Source organism: Sapajus apella, unplaced genomic scaffold (genome assembly GCF_009761245.1).
Source record: "Sapajus apella isolate SASKATOON/1434 unplaced genomic scaffold, GSC_monkey_1.0 scaffold6, whole genome shotgun sequence".
NCBI lineage: Eukaryota > Metazoa > Chordata > Mammalia > Primates > Cebidae > Sapajus > Sapajus apella.
The window spans coordinates 6,034,546-6,051,630 of record NW_022436946.1 but is presented as its reverse complement, the minus strand read 5'-3'; the positions used below and the strand labels follow the sequence as shown (position 1 = coordinate 6,051,630).

The 17,085-nt window shown below is 42.0% G+C and overlaps 1 non-coding gene and 1 pseudogene across 2 annotated transcripts; one reads left to right on the top strand and one right to left on the bottom strand.

The window, feature by feature from the left end:
- Nucleotides 1-476: 476 nt before the first annotated feature.
- Nucleotides 477-2,761, bottom strand: LOC116549005 (annotated as a pseudogene). Its single transcript, XR_004267667.1, has one exon. The product of XR_004267667.1 is annotated as a translationally-controlled tumor protein pseudogene (transcript).
- A 13,225-nt stretch (nt 2,762-15,986) lies between these two features.
- On the top strand, nt 15,987-16,069 carry TRNAL-UAA. Its single transcript has one exon. It is a non-coding gene; the product is annotated as a tRNA-Leu (tRNA).
- Nucleotides 16,070-17,085: the final 1,016 nt, after the last annotated feature.

The following is a 17,085-nucleotide window of genomic DNA, read 5'->3' as shown; positions in this document are numbered from 1 at the left end:
CACTTTGGGAAACTGAGGCAGGTGGATCACTTGAGGTCAGGAGTTAGAGACCAGCTTGGCCAACATGGTAAAACCCCATCTCTACTAAAAAATACAAAAATTAGCTGAGTGTGATGGCAGGATCCTGTAATCCCAGCTATTTGGGAGGCTGAGGCAGAAGAATTGCTTGAACCCAGGAGGTGGATGTTACAGTGAGCTGAGATCATACCACTGCACTCCAGCTTGGGCGACAGAGCAAGATTCTGTCTTAAAAAAACAAATAAAAAAAAAAAGAAAGAAAGAAAGAAAGAAAAGAAAGATTTAAAGTAAAATTATACAAGAGAGAACATTTTTAAAAACTTAAATATGGAAATTAAAATATAAGTTTAAATATGAATGTAATTATTACAAAATAAAATAAACTTATGATTGAGGAAATAAAAAGCTATAAAATATAAACTAGAATACAAATATGAATTGGATTCATTCATTTTTTTAGTTTAAATGTATTTTATTTTTAGACAACCTAAATGTCATAGTTTTCTTAAAAATGATGCTTCCACTCCAAATAAATCATGGTCAGAATAAATGAAGAGCTCAGGATGAAATTAATCCCATTTGTCTTAAGTCTTGGTGTTGTATGGATGATAAGCAGAAACCAGTAATGATGACAGGTGAGAGATCCAAAGTAACTGCCAAATTTCTTAACATTTTTCCATTTCTAAACCATCCTTGAAGAAAATCATATATGGGGTCACACCAACCTCACAGTAATCCAGTATGTAATCTTTGATGCATTTCTTGTAGGCTTTTTTGGTGAAACTTGTTTCCAGCAGGTGATGGTTCATGACAATATCGACACCAGTGATTACCATGGTTATGTACCTTTGCCCTCGGGGCCTTCAGCGGAGGCATTTCCACCAATGAGCAAGGCATCAATGTTACCTTCTATCCTACTGATACCCCATTTTCCCTTCCGCCTCCAGGCACAGCCCGTCCGCGATCGCTCGGATCTTGTAGATGTTGGAGAACATCTTTTGGTGGCTGCTGAGGTCCCGGTAGACAATCATGACGGCAGCTGAAGGGAGACGAGGGTGATGCCAGCTTGGGAGCCAGCGCGGTGCAGCCGGAGGGGCGCTAGGGGATAGGAGGGAAGCTGGAGCCATTAGTCTTTTATAAAAAAATATAAATATAGATTAAGAACAAAAATTCTAAGCTGAACCAAGAATAGATATAATTTCAAAAGGATGTGAAAGTATTGTTTTTAACGGAAATATAAATAAAGACAAAAAAAGAAAAACAAAATAGAGGAAGAATACTTAAAGAATGAAGAAGCAAAATTGAAAAGGGGGAAATTAGATAAAATAAAGGAAATAAGATAATATATGTAAAGTGCTTCTCACAGTAAAGTGGTGTTGAGATGTTGCTCCATAAAACATTTGTCTTTAATATTCGAAACAAAAGATGAGGCGCAGACGGGAGGAGGAGGGAGTCAAGAGTCCTAGTGAAAGCAAACAAGGAGTCTTCTGCAAAATTTTCATTTAGCTTCCTCTAGTGTTGGGTTCTAAATAGCTGGGAGATAGGAAGCACAGAGGAATACAAGGTCTCTAGCCCCTCTGCCCTTGTCCCATGTCCCCAGTAACCTTGCATCTCTTTATGGTATCCATCAGAGAGGACCCAGAGCTGTCTGAAAGAGCCTCATCATAAACTGGATTTCTTGACTTCACACCTGTTCAGCCACCAACTCTTTTCTTTGGAATCAGAATAACATGCACAGGATCCGAAAGTGCATCAAAAGTATTTGGTAGTCCCCAGTGTAGGCACAGATGGCTTCCCATTCTCACCCTTAGATGCAAAAGTGTGTCCTAGCAGTAATGGTAGTTAGTGAGAGTATTCTGAAGATCTATGAGATGGCCATATTTCTTGATAATCAAATTTGTTTAAGGAATGGGTTTTAAAGTCATCTGGAAATGGAAGTCTTTAACTAATGTTTAAATAATATTGTATTGGAATGATGCTAGGAAGTGAGAGGCTTCCAGTAAAGTGAAAACGAAGGTTCTATCAAGGACAAGAACACAATTTAGGAAAAGGAAGCATTAAGTTTCACACAATAATTTATGTGTGTGTATATATATATATATATATGCACACAAAATCTGTATATATATATATATTTTTTATATAAAACCCCCCCCCCCCCACACACACACACAAAACAGCAAGTTCACCCTCTGGAGATAGGCTTACTCACAAAAAAGAGGTAAATATTAAGAAATCAAACTAATAACAGGGACTCAATCAAGCAACTTCTAGGGAATACTTTAGATCTTTTCACTGGTCTACACATATTTGTATGCAGATTCAGCTAGGAATGCCTTTGACAGAAACTGTACTGTGATCACAGTGACCCTAAAGTTTGGGCATGCTTCAGTATCACTGGACTCTGAGATGCAGATTCATGACATTGGGGTGGGGCCAGAGAATTTGCATTTTCAGAAGGTTCCCAGATAATCTTGATGCTGTTGGTCAGAGGACCACACTTTGAGAGCCACAGGCTTATATTTTAAAACATGTTAATTTTCTTGTACAACAAGAAGACTGGAGGTAGGTGGTTTCTGCTTGGCTGTGGCTCCATAAGGTCTTTAAAGGCAAAATCTCGTTCTAATTTACCATTCTGACATCTTTGGGTATTAGCACCTTATCCATAGAAATGCGACCCACACCTTGTGGTCACAGCATAGCCAACACAGCTCCAAGGCTTTTAACTTCAGATGATCCCATTCAAGGCAGAAAAAGAAAGAAAGAAAAGAAAGAAAAAGAAAGAGAGAAAGAGAGAAAGAAAGAAAGAAAGAGAGAAAGAGAGAGAGAGAGGGAGGGAGGGAGGGAAGGAAAGAGCAAGTACAAGACTTTTACTTCCCAAGACTCTTGTTTTTTAAATCCAAAAGAAAATCTTTTCCAGAACTTCCAACTTATCTCTCATTGGACGGAACTGGATTACACGCCGCTTTGTCACTGTCTCCCAGCTAATTACCGTATTGACAAAAGGGATGAGATGACAATTACTGGTTTACACTAATAGCAATTCATTCCCAGGGTCTGGGAAATAGGTCTACCTTCCCTGAAATTAAAGTGTCTCTGCCCACCGCCTGAGTGAAATAAGATTTCCTTTATCAGGGAGAAAGGTGGGGAATAATTGTTGGATAAGCAACAAACAATGGCTACCAAAAGAGCCCACCTCACGCTGTAGCAGTGAAACAGCAAAAGAGCTAACATAACTAACTCCGTTTTTGTTTAAGAGGGCTTTGCCCATTCTTACACATAGGCTAGGATAATTTTAGAGCACTGAGACAATATGCAAAAACAACCAGCAATTTTTAAAACTAAGTCTGGGGATAAAGGGGAAGTAACTATGGTTTGTTAAAGATTTACCATTTATTTATTCATTTTTAACTTTTAAATTCAGGGTTATATGTATAGGTTTGTTATATAGGTAAACCCGTGTTATGGGGTTTGTTGTACAGATTATTTTATCACCCAGGTATTAAGCCTAATACCCATTAGTTATTTTTTCCTTATCCTCTCCCTCCTCCCATCCTCCACCCTCAAGTGGACCCCGTGACTATTGTTGTCTTCTTTGTGTACATGAGTTCTCATCATTTAGCTCCCACTTATAAATGAGAACATGAAGTATTTGGTTTTCTGTTCCTGCTTTAGTTTACTAAGGATAATGGCCTCCAGCTCCAACCATGTTCCCACAAAACACATAATCTCATTCTTTTTATGGCTGTATAATATTCCATGACATGTATGTACCACATTTTCTTTATCCAGTCTACCATTGATGGGCATTTAGGTTGATTCCTTATCTTTGCTATAGTGAATAACATTGCAGTGAACATGCATGTGTCTTTATAATAGAATTATTTATAAACCTCTGGGTATATATGCCCAGTAATGAGATTGCAGAATAGAATAATAGTTCTGCTTTTAGCTCTTTGAGAAATCACCACAATGCTTTCCGCAATGGTTGAACTAATTTACACTCTCACCAACAGTGGATAAGCATTCCTTTTTCTCTGCAATCTCACCAACATCTGTTATTTTTTGACTTTTTACTAATAGCCATTTTGACTGGTGTGAGATGGTATCTCATTGCGGTTTTGATTTGCATTTCTCTAATGATCAGTGATGTTGAGCTTTTTTTCATATGCTTGTTGGTCACAGGTATAAGACATACCTTTTGAAAAGTGTTCATGTTCTTTTGCCCATTTTTTAATGGGGTTGCTTTTTCTTATAAATTTGTTTAAATTTCTATTCTGTAGGTTATCTATTTACTCAGTTGATAGTTTATTTTGCTGTGCAGAAGCTCTTTAGTTTCATTAAATCCCATTTGTCAATTTTTGCTTTCGTTGCAATTGCTTTTTGTATCTCTATCATGAAATCTTTTCCTGTTTCCATGTCCAGAATGGTATTGCTTAGGTTGTCTTCAAGAGTTTTTACAGATTTGGGTTTTACCTTTAAGTCTTTAATCCATCTTGAGTTTATTTTTGTGTGTGGGGTAAGGGAGGGGTCCAGTTTCAGTTTCTATATATGGCTAGCCAGTTATTCCAGCAGCATTTATTGAATAGGAAATCCTTTCCCCATTGCTAGTTTTTTGTCGGGTTTGTCAAAGATCAGGTGATTGTATGTGTGCAGCCTTATTTCTGGGCTCTCTTTTCTGTTCCATTGGTCTATGTTTCTGTTTTTATAGAAGTAACACACTGTTTTGGTTACTGTGGCCCTATAGGTAGTTTGAAATTGGGTAATGTGACACCTTCAGCTTTGTTCTTTCTGGTTAGGATTGCCTTGGCTATTTGGGCTCTTTTTTGGTTCCATATGAATTTTTAAATAGTTTTTTATTGTTCTGTGGGAAATATCATTGGTAGTTTGATAGGAATAGTATTGAACCTGCAAATTGCTTTGGGCTGTGTGGCCATTTTGATGATATTGATTCTTCCTATCCATTAGCATGGAGTATTTTTCTATTTGTTGGTATCATCTCCGATTTCTTTGAGCAGTGTTCTGTAGTTCTTATTGTAAAGATCTTTCACCTCCCTGGTTAGCTACATTCCTAGGTATTTTATTCTTCTTGTGGCAATTGTGAATGGGATTGCATTCCTGGTTTGGCTCTTGGCTTGATTGTTGTTGTATAGGAATGTTAGTGATTTTTGTACTTTGATTTTGTATCCTGAGACTTCACTGAAGTCGATAATCAGTTTAAAGAGAGTTTGGTCTGAGACTGGGGTTTTATAGATATAGAATAATGTTATCTGTAAACAGGTATAATTTGACTTCCTCTCTTCTTATTTGCATGTCCTTTATTCTTTCTCTTTCTTGATTGCTGTGGCCAGAACTTCCAATACTACGTTGAATAGGAGTGGTGAGAGAGGGCATCCTTGTCTTGTGCTGGTTTTCAAGGAGAATGCTTCCAGCTGTTGCCCATTCCATATGATGTTGGCTGTGATTTTGTCACAGATGGCTCTTAATATTTTATGGTATGTTCTTTCAATACATAGGTTTTTGAGGTTTTTTACATAAAGGGGTGTTGAATTTTATTGAAAGCCTTTTCTGCAACTATGGTAAAATTGTGTTGTTTTTGTCTTTAGCTCTGTTTATGCAGTGAATCTCATTTATTGATTTATGTATGTTGAATCAAGCCAACGTGATGGTAGTGCATAAGCTTTTTGATGTGCTGCTGGATTTGAGTTGCCAGTATTTTGTTGAGGATTTTTACATCAATGTTAATCAAGGATATTGGCTTGAAGTTTTATTGTGTGTGTCTCTGCTAGCTTTTGGTATCAGGATGATGCTGGCCTTATAGAATGAGTTAGGAAGGAGTCCTTCCTCCTCAAATTTTCAGAATTGTTTCCATAGGAATTGTACCAGCTCTTCTTTGTACATCTGGTAGAATTTGGCTGTGACTCTATCTGGTCCTTGGCTTTTTTTGATTGGTAGATTATTTATTACTGATTCAGTTTCAGAGCTCATTATTGGTCTGTTCAGAGATTCAGTTTCTTCATGGTTCAGTCTTGGGAGGGTGTATATGACCAGGAGTTTATCCATTTCTTCTAGATTTTCCGGTTTGTGTGCATAGAGGTGTTCATAATATTCTGTGATGGTTATATGTATTTCTGTGGGGTCAATGGTAATCTCCCCTTTGTCATTTCTACTTGTGTTTATTTGGATCATCTTTATTCTTTATTATTCTAGCTAGCAGGCTATCCATTTTATTATTATTATCATTATTATTTTTATTTTTATTTTTAAACTAACTCCTGAATTCATTGATCCTTTTAATGCTTTTTTGTGTGTGACTCCTTTAGTTTAGTTCTGATTTTAGTTATTTCATGTCTTCTATTAGCTTTTGGATTGGTTTGCTCTTGATTCTCTAGTTCTTTCAGTTGTAATATTAGGTTATTAAATTGAGATCTTTCTGATGTGAGTGCTTGGTGCTGCAAATTTCCCTCTTAACACTGTCTTTGTTGTGACCCTGAGATTCTGGTATGTTGTGTTTGTTTTCTTATGAGTTTATAAAAACTTTTTGGTTTCTGCCTTAATTTCATTATTTACCCAAAAGTCATTCAGGAGCAAGTTATTCAATTTCCATATAAGTGTACGGTTTTGAGCATGTTGTTTAGTCTTGAATCCCATTTTTGTAGTGCTGTGGTACTGTGGTTGTTATGATTTCAGTTATTCTGCATTTGCTGAGGAGTGTTTTATGTTCAAGCATGTAGTTGATTTTAAAATATTGCCATGTGGCAATGAGAGGAATGTATATTCTGTTGTTTTGGGGTGGAAAGTTCTATAGCTGTCTATCAGGTCCATTTGATCCAGTGCTGAGTTTAGGTCCTGAATATCTTTGTCAATTTTTGTCTCAGTGATCTGTCTAATATTGTCAGTGGGTGTTAAAATCTCCCACTAGTATTGTGTGGGAGCCTAAGTCTCTTTGAAGGTCTCTAAGAACTTGCTTTATGAATGGGTGCTTCTGTGTTGGGTGCATATATATACTTAGGATATTTAGGTCTTTTTGTTGAACTGAACCTTTTACCACTATGTAATGTCCTTCTTTTTCTCTTGTTTTTTGTTGGTTTAAAGTTTGATTTGTCTGAAATTAGTATTGCAATGCCTGCTTCTTTCTGTTTTCCATTTTCTTGGTAGATTTTTCTCCATCCCTTTATTTTGAACCTATGCATGTTATTGCATGTGAGATGAGTCTCTTGAAGACAGCATACCATTGGGTTTTGCTTCATTATCCAGCTTGCCACTCTGTGCAATCAGCATTTAGCCCATTTACATTCAAGGTTAGTGTTGAAATGTGTGGATTTGATTCTGTTATCCTTATGTTAGCTAGTTTTTATGCGACTTATTTGTATGGTTGCTTCATAGTGTTACTGGTCTGCGTACCTCAGTGTGTTTTTGTAGTGGCTGGTAATGGTCTTTCCTTTCCATATTTAGTGCTTCCTTCAGGAGCCCTTGTAAGACAGGCCCAGTGGTAACAAATTCCCCAGCAATTGCTTGTCTGAAAAGGATCTTATTTCTCCTTTCCTCATGAAGCTTAATTTGGCCACATAGGGAATTCTTGGTTTGAGTTTCCTTAAGAATGTTGAATATTGGCCCCCAACCTCTTCTGGATTATAGGGTTTCTGCTGAGAAGTTCACAGTTAGTCTGATGGTGTACGTGTCCTGACCTCTCTCTCTAGCTACCTTTATCATTTTTTCTTTCATTTCATCCTTAGAGAACCTGATGATTATGTGTCTTGGGGGTGATCTTCTTGTGAAGTATCTTATTAGGGTTCTCTTCATTTCCTGAATCTGAATGTTGTCCTCTCTAGCTAAGTTGGTGAATTTCTCGTGAATGCTATCCTGAAATATGTTTTCCAGCTTGTTTCCATTCTCCCCGTCTCTTTCAGAGACATCAATAAGTTGTAGATTTTATCTCTTTGCATAATCCATTATTTCTCAGAGGTTTTGTATATTCCTTTTCTTCTTTGTTATCTTTTCTTGCCTGACTGTCTTATTTCAGAAAGCTATTCATTGAGCTCTGAGATTCTTTCCACAGCTTGGTCTATTCTGCTTTTAATACTTGTGATTGCTTTATGAAATTCTTGTGGTGTGTTTTTTAGCTCTATCAGGTTGGTTACATTCTTTACTATACTGGCTCCTGCATTGCTTAATCATGATTCTTAGTATCCTTGGATTGATTTTCAATGTACTCCTTCATCTCAATGATCTCCATTCCTATCCGTATTCTGAAATCTATTTCTGTCATTTCAGCCATCTCAGCCTTGTTCAGAGCTCTTGCTGGAGCTGTAGTGAGGTTGTTTCAAGGAATGAAAGCACTCTGGCTTTTTGAGTTGTCACTGGTTCTTTGTCATTTTGGTAGGCTAGTGTTCCTTCAATTTTTGAAGCTGCTGTCCTTAGGATTGTCTTTTTTCCTTTTAACCTATTTGATGCTTTTAAGGGTTTCATTGTGGAATAAGGTGGGTTTAGCCAATTGGCTTCATTTCTGGAAGGTTTTAGGGGGCCAAGGCTCAGCTCCCAACCCCTGGACTGTGTGCTCTAACTCTAGGGGACTTGTATCAGCCCCAGCTTTGTTCTTTGTCTCCTCAAGATTAGGAATCCACTGTTCTGAGGATGCTGATATGCTCCCAGGTGGCTGGTCACTATACTCCAATGGGTGGTGTCACTCAAAGCATTTTCAGGGTGGTGGCAGCAGGATTTGCCCTCATTCTCACATGCCAGCAGCAGTGGCAACATGGTGGGGTGCATGCTTATTGGATGCAGCAGGGTGCTAGTGGATGCCAGGGTGCCTGTCTCCCTGTGGGCATCCACAGCTGCAGCGGAGGCAGCACAGCTTGAGGAGGAGGAGGTCCCCCACTGGTAACTGTGCATGCAGTTGTGCTGCTGATGGTGTTAGCATGGGGTTGGGCTGCTGGTCAGTGCAGGTCCGAGTGTGCCATCTGTGCATGTTCATGCAGGTGGGGATGGTTGGGGAGGGTCTGATGTCCTCTGTGCCTACTTTTACTCCAGTGGTAGTGTTGTGCAGGGGCAGGGCACTGGCAGGGGCAGGGCTGGTGGGCTTTGTGCTCACCAAGGCTCTGACTGCAATGGCAGTATGGTGGGGGAGGGAGGCTGATGGGGCCAAATGCACTCCTGCCAGCAGCAGTGGTGAAGCCAGGTGCATGTGCATACCCATGCTGGTGGGGCAAGGAAAGCAAAATCTGCTTGTGCACACACAGGCTGGCAAAGCAATGTGAGGAGGGGCCATGGGCCCAGGGGAAGCTACAGTGTGGGGAGAGAGTGGGTAGACTGGGTGTGGCCATGGAGACCACCCCACTGCAGCTCTCCACTAGTCAGGCATAGTCCACCAGTGCAGAAGCTCTAATGTGGGCCCCCAGGGCACCGGAGGCTGCCCTGCAAGCAGGCACTACCAGGCTGGGGTCTCGGGAGAGGCCAGAAGACCAAGGGTTACTAAGGTCAGACCAGTCCAGTCTAATGGGCAAGACCACCCTGCAGAGTTCAGGTCTGACAGTTTCCCTAGGAATAAAGTCTTTTGTGGAAGCTAGTGGAGCCTAAGATATGTCTATCCCTGGCTGGGCTCCACTTCAGACGGTCCCTCGCCAAACACTCTGGGCTCCACATCAGCTGGCTGCCCCTACCACTTCTCTAAGTGGCTCTTCCTGCCAACTCAGGTATCTGTGGTGGTTGAGGGGTCTCCATCTTCTGGGATTTCAGAGGCTATGACAAAAGCAGGTTGCTCCTTACCAGTTCAGCTCGCCCATTACCCCAGAGTTGCTGGAGGCCAGAAATGAGTCCCGGTTCTTGGTAGCCCCATGCAGGGTTCCCAGCAGCCCAGTTTCTGTGTCTTCCCTGCATACACTCTCAGTGCCTTCCCTCTGAAGATCTGTTAGAAGTGTGCCATTTATCCCAGTTCCTCCATTCCTCGGTGGCAGCTGTTCCACCTGGTTGTGTCTAATTGGCCCTTGTTAAATATTTGTAGAAGCATTGTGACCAAGGACAAATAATTTCCCAACCTTCCCAGACCCTCACTGCCACCTAGGTGTCTTCAGTCATTGGTTAACTCTTGATCTCAACTCCCTCCTCCTCGCTTTGCCATTAACATAAAAAGAGCCTGAAATTTGTAGCGACTTAAGATGGTATTTTAGAGCACCAGTTCACCATCTTCTTGGTTTTGCTGGCTGTCTGAATAAAACTGCTTTTCCTCCCATCAACTCTTGTTTCTTGTGTCTGGCTTAAGTGGTAAACCTGGGTTCTGTTGCAATGCCAGGCACCCAGCTAGATATTTTACATACATATTTCACTTAATTCTCACAACATTTATCTCAAGGAAGTATTATTATTCCCATTTTACAGATGAGACTTGAGGAAATTCAGTATGTTGTCTATACAGCTAGGAAAAAAATTATGATTAGAACTAGGTCTACTTATGACAGTTTAAACAATACCTTTACATTATCTACAGTTCAGAAAAATTGTTATCATAATGAAAACCCTGTATTATGGATGAAAAGGCAAATTTATAATCTGCCTACCATGTAGGATATGTGTATGCTATATCTTTCATAAAAGTTTAAGACAAAAATTTAAATTCTACAAGTCCATAAAGAGAAAATCTGTCACCAAAAAGAATATATTTCTAATGATAACACAAACCGTAATTTCTATTGCAGTAGTGCTCCCTTATTCTTGAGGATACATTCCAAGACCCCCAGCAAATGCCTGAAACTGCAGATTCAGTTTCAGTACTGAAACTGATATACACTATGAATCTGATATATACTATGTGTATATATAGTACTGAATCTGATATACACTATGATATTTTGATCTGATCACCAAGAAGGTTACTAAGTGAGTCACAGGCAAGAAGTATAGACAGAGTGGACATGCTGGACAAAGAGATGATTCACGTTCCACGTGTGAGATGACATAACGCTACTTGGAATGCTATTCAATGGGAAACTTATGGATTGTTTGCCTCTGGAATTATCCATTTAATATTTTTCAGAACACAGTTGACTGTGGGTAACTGAAACTGAGGAAAGCAAAACTGCAGCTAACGGGGGGCTGCTGTATAATAAACAAGGCAAGGCAGTGAGAAGGCTATTTCTACAGTGTAATCTGGAGCTTCCTGAGTTTTGTATCTTCACATTTGTAAGTGCAGCTTATTCTTACTCCTTTAACTTTACAACTGTGTGTGGTGGGAAGATAGGATTTATGGGGGCCTTGGAGGAGAGTTAGGCAGGGAAGAACAGGCATGGGAAAAAGCAGAAGAGAGATAGAAAATGGTTTAGCATCTTCAAAAGACAAGGGACTCCAAATTAGTGTGACTTGGGTTATACGGGTTGTGAAGAAGAGGTTTCGCATTCTACCTTATTTCTATATTGTGTGAACATCATACAATGTTTACAACTTGAATCTGTTTCTATAGAGATATTTTCATTCTGAAAAGATTAAGAGAGAGAAACAAGGGTAGAAGCCACGTTTTGGAGGATTCTGGAACAAATGGAAAGCAAAGGAGTAGGCTTGGAAAGTATGGGCAATCTATTCAAGAATTTGAAAACAAATGCAAGAAAGAAAGTTGGAAGTTAGCAAGGAGGTTAGCAGGATCACTTTCTTTTAAAATAGACGTGTAGAAACCCACGAATGCAAAGATGGGAACAATAAATACTGGAGTATTGCAGCGGCAGAATGAGAGAGTGGGGAAAAGCGTTGAAAAACTATTGGGTACTAAGTTCAGTACTTGAGCAACAGGATTAGAAGAGGCCTGAACCTCAGTATCATGTAATATATCCATGTAACAAACGTACACATCTACCCCCGAATGTAAACTTTTTTTCCTTTTTTTTTTGTTTTTTTGTTTTTTTGAGACAGAGCCTTGCTCTGTCACCGGGCTGGAGTGCAGAGGCATGACCTCGACTCACTGCAATCCCCACCTCCCGGGTTCAAGCGATTCTCCTGCCTCAGCCTCCTGAGTAGCTGGGACTACAGGCACACATCACCACACATGGCTAATTTTTGTATTTTTAGTAGAGACAGGGTTTCACCATGTTGGTCAGGATGGTCTCGATCTCTTGACCTTGGGATCTGCCTGCCTCGGCCTTCCAAAGTGCTGGGATTACTGGTGTAAGCCACCGTACCCAATGAATCTAATTTTTTTACAAAAAGAAAAAAAAATTTAAATATATATAAACAGGCTGGGTGCAGTGGCTCATGCCTATAATTCCAGCATTTTGAGAGGCTAAAGCAGGTGAATCAGGAGTTCAAGATCAGCCTGGCCAACATGGTGAAACCCTGTCTATACTAAAAATGCAAAAGTTAGCTGGGCATGGTGGTGTGTGCCTGTAGTCCCAGCTATTTGGGAGGTTGAAGTGGGAGACTTGAACCCCAGAGGTGGAGGTTGCAGTGAGCCTAGATCGGGCCACTGCAGTCCAGCCCAGGCCACAGAGCAACACTCTGTCTCAAAAGAATAATAAATAAATAAATAAATAATAAAATAAAATAAAATATCTATAAACAACTCTGAAAATAATAAAATAAAATAGATGTAAAAAAAAACGAAATAGATGCCTGTGAGTACATTGTCAGTGCTAGAGAAAGTAACTCTGCTTAGTATTCGTGCTAGTATTGGAATTAGTGTATTATAGTATTAGTATAGTACTAATATTAATGTATTAGTGCTCATAGCTGTGTAAAAAATAGCAAAACATTTAGCAGCCTAAAGCAACCAATATTCATTACCTCACTTGGCTTCTGAGGGTCACAAAATCAGGGCTTAGTTGGGTAATTCCGGCTCAGGGTCTCTCCTGAGGTTGCAGTCAGGTTGCTGCCTCTTGGTACAGTCATCAGAAGGCTTGACTGAGGTGGAAGATTCGTGTCCAGGCTCACTCATGTGGGACCTCAGGTCCTCGTGGTAGTTACTACAGGCTTCCGTTCAGAGCCTCCGTGTGGGACATCAGAGCTGGCATCCTCCAGCATGAATGCTCCACATTAGTGAGAGGGACCGCAGCAGCAGCAGCAACGCCTATTGATTACTTCAGCTCCAAGATTGCAGACCATCGCTTTCATTTTATTCTATCCATTAGAAATGAGTCACTTGATTCAGTCCACCCTCAAGGGGAGGGAAAGTAGTCTTCTCCTGTTGAAGACAGAAGTATCAAAGCATTGATGGACATATTTTTAATACTATCACAGAAGGTATGAAGAATATCATGGCTTAAATGAGCACACATACACAGTGAAAACTAGTTTAAGCTGCATGGAACATTTCTCTGAAAGAAGTATGTTAAGTGCAGTTTCTTGAATGTGAAGCCATTTTGCTGTTACAAAATCTATCCTAATATTGACATTTACTCTCTAATATTGTCAGTTCCAACAAACGCCATGGCACAGTGCTTTTCACATTTTGTTCCAACACTCAAGTGGGTATTTGTCATGCCTTGAAGTTGCCAGCAAGTTTGGCAACTTTTCCCGTGTTTGGGGAATTTCTTTCATTTTGAGGACTGCTTCCTGAGGCAGAAGCCAGAACTGTCTTTTTCTTTTTTTTTTTTTTTTTGAGACTGAGTCTTGTACTCCACCCAGGCTGGAGTGCAGTGGCGCGATCTCGGCTAACTGCAACCTCCACCTCCCAGGTTCAAGTGATTCTCCTGCCTCAGCCTTCTGAGTAGCTGGGATTACAGGCACCTGCTACCATGCCTGGCTAATTTTTAAAATACTTTTAGTAGAAACGAGGTTTCACTATGTTGGCCAGGCTGGTCTCAAACTCCTGACCTCGTGATTCGCCCACCTCAGCCTCCCAAAGTGCTGGGATTACAGGTGTGAGCCACAGCACCCGGCCCAGAACATTCTTTAATATCCACCCTTGCAGCAAGCATCCAGGGATGGAACTTCTGTTCTTTCACAAAAACACTTCCATGTACCATGTAGATTTGGAAGAGAGCAGTATAGCTCTGAATCCAGTTTCTAGGAAGGATGGAGAAAATAACTCTAATGATGGAATCAGACCTTGGACTCTCTCCATCTCAGGGTTCTGCTTCCCCCTGGCCCGGCTTCATCCTCAGATCGCCTGTCTTTACCAGTGCTCCTAGTGCCTCATCACCGTACTCCCAGTTTATCATTCTCAGAATTGTGGTTATCAATCGCTTCACTTAAACAAATAACAAACAGTGCGCAAATAACAGCAATTTCATTATTTCCACAGATTCTGTGAATCAGGAATTGGAAAAGGATACCATGGGGACAACTTGTCTATGCTGCATATATAATAACATGGGGTAATTAACTGGAAGGAATCAATGGCTGTGGAGTCACTTGACGGCTAGAGGCTGGAATCATCTGAAGGCTCATTCAGTCATATTTATAGCAGTTAATACTGCCTGTTGTTTGGGGCCTGTCACCTGAAACAACTACATGTGGCTACTTGGGCTTCCTCACAGCATGGTGGCTCGGTTCCAAGATCAAGCATCCCCAAAAAACAAAGTGAAGTACAGGTACAGCACCTTTTATGACCTAGCCTCAGAAGTCACACAGCATTACTCCTCCATAGACACAAGCCCCTTTCCAGATTCAGTGAATGAGAACATAGACTCCCCCCTCGTCCCTCACTCTCCACCTGTTAATGAAAGGGGTGTCAAAATCACATTGGAAGAAAAGCATTTGGAATGGGAGATACTGTTTAGTTCTGCTGTGTGGCAGTTTGCATTTTTTCCAAAGAGGACTAAAGATAAACATTTTTTCTAAAGATAAACGAACTTGCACCAAGCCCATCTTTAAACAGCAACCAGAAAAATTTAAAACAGTTTTGAGGCTCCAAAAGATACATTTCTAAGGGATACCCTATCATGCGGCTGTGTCACTCCAAACTGTCTTATACTAGTGGCTTGTTGGAAGCTGAGTCTGGGGTTAACAAAAATATCATTCAAACAGTACTGTGGTTTGAATGTGCCCTTCGCACACCTACTTTACAGGGTTGCAACACCACGCCCAGCTGACAGTCGCTGCCTGCACCGTGTGAACAAGGGCGTGAACGGACAGTCGTGTGGCTGCCAGATCCCGGCTCAGCCACCAGGCCCCTGCCACTCCATAACACACGGTCTGGGCTCTGGGCTCTGGGGTCGATATGGGGTCCTGGGTAGTGGGAAATGGAGTGGAAGCCCTGGGAAAAGGAAGAACAGGACGAACTGGATCTCATGTGCACAGAAAGGAAGGAGAGCACTGCAGCACAAGAAAGGGGAACAGAAACGTCTCATGGCATTGCAGGGTTGCGGCGGCAAAGAGGAGGCCACCGCACTGCATCCGAGGCGGTGTACTGGGGATGGTGCCTGCAGCCACCAGGGACGGCGACTATGCCACGCTCCCCTGCAAGTGGCGTGGCACAGGCGACACTCGCATTTCTACAAAGCCTCCCTCCCGTGCGACTTGTGGCACGTGCGATGATGAAAAGCGGCCCCTAGGGGCAGGGGTTCAGGAACTCGGCTGCTGTCCGGGCCCCTCATTCCTTGAATCCTATTCTGTTTAGAGCGACACAAATAAAACGCCGCCCCGTGGGCCGCGTCCCTGCACCACCAGCCAGCGGCCTCCAGAACGCGCTCCCAGGAACCCAGAAGTTTACTGGTGTGTGTTTGTGGCGCCCGCGCAGCTGGAAACTGAAAGCAGAACGGGAGGGGCCGGAGTCTCGCCCGAGCTTCCGGCCCGCGAGCGCTGCCGCCGCCACCCCCGCCGAGAGCGTGCGGCTCCGTTGCAGTTGTCTTCACTGCCGCGGCGGGCCGGGGGCAACAGTGAGCCGCGGCGGCGGGAAACCGAGGTACCGGCGTGGCGGCCGCCCCAGCCCAGGCTGGGAGAGCGGAGAGAGTGGCAGCGAACTAGCTCAGCGTTCTTGAGGGAGGGCGCGAACAGGAGGCGGTAGAGGACGCTTTGTAGGAAGAGCGAAAGGAACATTGCTCGTCTGTACCAGGATGGCCGAGTGGTTAAGGCGTTGGACTTAAGATCCAATGGACATATGTCCGCGTGGGTTCGAACCCCACTCCTGGTAACTTCAGGTTTTTCTCTTAAAACATTTTATTTTTTTAAAATACAAATCTCACCGAACCCATCAAGCCTTGGACATTAGAATTTCCACTTCTGGCTGCGAGGGGCGCAACGCTCACACGCAAAGACCTGCTTCCTTCCAAGAGACCGCGCAGGCGGCGGCCCGCAGAGCTCCGCTCACCTCCCCAGCTGCAGGGCGGGAGGCGGCCAGGAGGGGGAGGACTGTGACCTGGAGGGTATTTTTAAAACGGCCTCTGCAAAAAAGTAAAAAATACATCTCTTTCCCTCTCTCTCTTTCTCTCTCTCTCTCTCTCTCTCTCTCTCTCTCTCTCTTTCTCTCTCTCTCTCTTTTTCCCCCGCCAATGTTAATTTTGTGCACACAGCTCTTCCATTAACTCCTAGAAGGCGGGGACTGTATGATCCTAGTTGTAGAATGCACTCTGACTTGGGTTCAGCTTAGAAATTTTAAATATAGCGTGGTCAAGAATTTTTTCTTCTCTTCTTCTTCCTTTAAAATTGTTTGTTTAATGAAAGCCATCTAAGAATTTTTAAAAGTTACAAGTACAAATGCAAATAACTTTTTTTCTCTCTCTTGAGTCATTTATAAGTAAAATACCGAGTGGATGCCCAAGTACTACTATTAAAATCAGGAAATTAACACTAATGATTTAATACCATCTAATCCCCTATCCCCATGCGGTCACCAGTTGTCGCAAGAATATTCTTTATAGCAAAAGGCCCCTCTTCAGAGTGATGTGTTGCATTTACTTGTCCTCTCTCTTTAGGCTTCTTCTGTGTGGATCTCCTCAGCCTCTGCTGACTTTCATGATCTTGACACTTCCGCTGACAACCCAGCCGGTTTGTACAATGTCCCTTTGCCAGCTTTGGTTTTCTGGTGTTTCCTCCTGATGAGATTCGGGCTCTGCTTACTTAGCAGGACTTGTGGTGTTCTCACCGCAGCCTCTTAGGCAGATGACTTCCGTGTGGCCTGCTTCTCTGCCAGGCTTCTCCTCTATAAAG